The following is a 4,247-nucleotide window of genomic DNA, read 5'->3' as shown; positions in this document are numbered from 1 at the left end:
TATCATTGTGACCATTTAACAAAGAATACTTAATTGTTTTTTGTTAATTAGCACCCTCTTTTCATCATCTTGGACCCTATTGAAGGATTCTTAGTTGCCCTTCCTCCTTGTTCAAGATCATTTCACCCATTTCAAGGTATCATTTGTCTTTTATTTAGCTATCTTTCCCTATGAAGCTTTCCTTTGTTAAATCAACCTGATCTAGTTAAGCCAACATTTAGTTGACTCCATAGCCCAATGGCCCGAAATACCTTGTTCTATCCATCTGCTCCTGAATTCCACCACAAAACAAAATCAAAACCCCCAAGCTATTATAACTAGCCTAATATCTCATAAAACAAAGCTAAATCATAAAGAGAGAGTCCCCTCTGAGTAAAGATTGGCTAGATTCTGTACTTAAAAGTTGGTTTGTGGTTACCTCAGACCCCTTTCCTTCTTCTAACAACTTCAAGGAAAACCTGAGTGATAATAGGACAATTGTCCTATGACATTGATGGTTGGGGCATCTCTCTTGCGCCTATGTGGATGCCTAAAGAACTTCTCTTTGATCATCCTATTATATATAGGCACATCCTTTATGCTTGGAGAAGTGGTATCTTTACACATAACTGTTTCAATTCTCCCAGAAGTTAAGTTTCTTTTGGGGTGGGTTGTGTTGTCCTGGATAGTCTCTCATAAAAGGGTGGAATTGCTTCAGGTTCACTTTCCTCTTTATCTTCCTCAACCTCCTGAGGGGGAGATTGGCTACCTTAGAGAAACTTCCCAAATTGCATGTTAATCTCCTGAATCTCCACATCATAAGTTGGGCATGATGGTTCCCCACTATATACTTGTTGAGCCTGTCTATTGTTCGGGTTCGGGTTTGGTTGGGCAGGCATTTGGGGTTTCCTTGGTGGAGCAGGAGGCAACGGTTATGGTTGAGCAGGTGGTGGAGGCAAAAGAGTGGGAGGAGAGTTGTACTGGGGGCTCCACCCCTGATGAGTTTCATTCCACTAAGGTTGTGGCTGAGCATAGGATTGAAATGAATGAGCGGCTGGTTGGACATGGTATTGAGATGGATAGGACCAAGCAGGAGGCGTGGACCAGGAAGTATGAGCACGAGGGCCCCAATAAGGCATGGAAGTGACTTGGTTGGGGTTGTAGAATGCCTGGGATGTCCCTTACATCCCCTGATGGGATGGTTTAGGTCCATGCAGTCTCCTCTAGGTCATGAGATAGAGTGGTTCAGTGGCTCCTTCGGCCCCCTAGTATACAGTTTTAAGTCTAGGTAAGGAGTGGCACTTATTTGTAGAATGATCTTCTTCATGGACTGAACAAACCTCTATAGATTTGAATGGGCATTCATTCCTAGAATGCCTCCTACTGCACCTAGGACAAAAAATGGCCAAAGCCCTCTCTGATTCCTCTTGTTTTCGTTTGATATGCAAGGTATCCATTTGCATGGCCAGAGTCTGCAGCATCTCACTCTTGAAGTCTTCCAGCATGTTTCCAAGTTCACCCTTGATGGATGAATTGGATGAGGAGGTACTGGCTATGGGTTGACTTCCCCTACCTCTCTTTCTGGCTGCTCTAGAATAGTTTCTAAAAACAGTCTTTATGTCCTCATAAGGTAGTTCATAGATGTCTCCCCTAGCCAGTAGGTGAAGGGTGTCTAGAAGGTCTTCCATAATTCCCTTGAGTAGGACCAACTTTAGAGATTCAGGGTTAAGTGTGCGGTTGTCCCTTTTGTAACTAAGCTGGAACCACTGTTCATAATCTTCCAAAGATTCATCACTTCGCATGGTTATTCGGAAGATTTCTTCCTTGGTGTATTTTGACCTACAGTAGTCTCGATATTTGTTATTAGAGGTCTGCTACATTTGAGCCCAAGTTGTGATGCTATTGCCAAGTAACCACATGAATTAGCGCAATGTTGCATCCTTGAGGGTGGAAGGAAATAGTTTCAACTTTTCCTCATCTTCTGCATAATCATAGGTTCAACAGTTGACAACAAACTCAAACAAGAAGATGTCAGGATCTTCTGTGGGCAAACCATGGATGCGAGGTAGGGCTGAGGGACTTATATTCTTCATTTTCGTGTCCCCATTGGTCTCCCGGATGGGAAAGATACCCTCTACTCTTTCTCCATTCCCCTATCATTTCTGTTTTCAACCATTGTCTCAGGAGGGATGTTTTCTTCCTCTTCTTCCCCTATATGTTCTTCAAATATCTCTGGTTGTTCACCTAAAGGTTCTTCTTGATCACTGCCACTGAGCAAGAGAGAAGGTTGGCTATGTGATGTAGTGGGGGTGTTGGGCAAGAATTTTCCTGAATTATCTATGTTCCTACGAGGCATGAAAAGAAATATTTTGGCTGGTTTTTTCTTTCTTACTGACTGTACCTGCAAAATTGAAATTGATTGAACAAACAAATTGCTACGAACTGAAATGAACTTGTTGAAATGAAATTGCAGAACTGAAAGGGAAGCAAATGAAATGCAGAACTGAAAGCGAGGAAATGACTAATCTAGTTTTGTTGAAATGGAAATTGCACAATTGAAAGTGAAAGCAGGGAAATGCAGAAACTGAAAGAAACAACTACTCTACTTTTCTTGAAATAAACTACTTCGCAGAATGTTGCAAGATAAAATAGAAGAAAGAAATAATCAAAAAATATTCTGACACGTCCAGGGAAACAATGCCAAAAAGTGGTGAGCACCAGCATTGCAGCAATAATGTTGCAACTCCTGGGCTTCCTACTTTACTTTTATGAACCCAGTAGTTCGTAAGAAACTTGGAAGCGACGTTGTTGTATGCACAAGTACTAATTCTTACTGTAGGCTGTCACTTGGTCAGCTGGCGCAAGATCACTAGGAGCTCAAGCCAACTTCTATGGATTCCAGAAGAAGCTTTATATGTGATGAAAGAAAGGAAAACTTACTCTAAAACGGCTACTCTACTTGTAGAAAGGAAAGGAAGATTGAAACGTAAAGTAAACCTAGAAAACCCTACTGAACCAACTAATCCTACTTTTGTAGAAAGAAACATGAAAACCATGAAATGAATGCCACTGCCTACTCAAGGAAGTAAACAACATCTACTCAAGCTATTTCTAGAAGGAAATGAGGAAAACAACACCTTTTTGGATTTTTATGTGTTTTTATGTGAAATTGTCATGCATGTAATTTATTTGTTTGTGAATGTGACAGTGATTGAGTAGTGATGGAGGGCGGTTTCAGGTCTTGAAATGATGTAGGAAGGTATGGATGGGTCCTAGGAGGTCTTAGGTGGCCTTCTAGAGGTTTTTCACGGAATTGGACTTCAAAAGGAAGCCTACAGGAAAATCTACAGGAGGCTGTAGGGGATCTACAGGAGGTCTACAACAGGATGCCGAGAGCAGTTTTGAAGGTATTGAAGGTGTGAGAGTGGGTGGAAAGTGTAGATGAATGGTAGGATGATGTGTTAGGGCATCTAGGGTTCACCAAGGATCACTCAGAGAGGGAAAGATGGTCGGGAGAGAGGAAGAAATCCTAGAAGAACGCAGAAAAGTAATGGTAGATTTGAGGTGAACTTTGGGTGACCTGTAGGGCATAGATCACTAAGAGACTGGGATGGCTAATAGGCTGACTTGCTGTGAGAAGAGATTTGCTGCAAAAGAAACTGAAAGTCAAACAATGAGAACAAGCAAGCAAGGAGACTAAGTACATCAAAAAAAATAATTTTGCATCAAGCTAATCTAAATTATGAGCTATGGAAAGAAATGCTAAAAAATGTTATAATGAGAGAAATCATGGAAGGAAACTGATTGCAAAGACAGAAATGAGCATGGTGAAAGAGATCTAAATCAAAGCATTAACCTTCTAACAAAGTACAACACTAGAGATCCTATGGAGAAGGAAAATTTGTGTTTTTGTCGCAACAAGAGGGTCTTGGCCTCAATTCATGGCCCCAAGGGGATGAAAGGAGTTCAAGGCTCTGTTGATAGCCTTTTTGTATCTTCTTTCTATCACTTTTCAACCTGATATAGAAAACCGAAATGAAAACAACCTTCTAAATCACCAAAATCAACCTATTCTTAACCAAGAAAGAAATTTATCTAACAACAACTTATCCATAAATTGAGACAAAGCATATAAATAAAAAACAAGAGGAACTTGGCTTCTTGGATTGGGCCCTAACCCAAGAGCTTCAGCCCTCTGGGGTAACTCAGTGCTAGCTCAAAAAGGATCTCATTTTTATTATCAAAATAATAATAGGATTACATGAAAC

The sequence above is a fragment of the Pinus tabuliformis genome, chromosome X, assembly GCF_031772625.1.
Source record: "Pinus tabuliformis cultivar Carrire ecotype Pingquan chromosome X, CPIR1, whole genome shotgun sequence".
Classification (NCBI taxonomy): Eukaryota; Viridiplantae; Streptophyta; class Pinopsida; order Pinales; family Pinaceae; genus Pinus; species Pinus tabuliformis.
The sequence above is the reverse complement of the archived record's forward strand: the minus strand, read 5'-3'. Positions refer to the sequence as shown.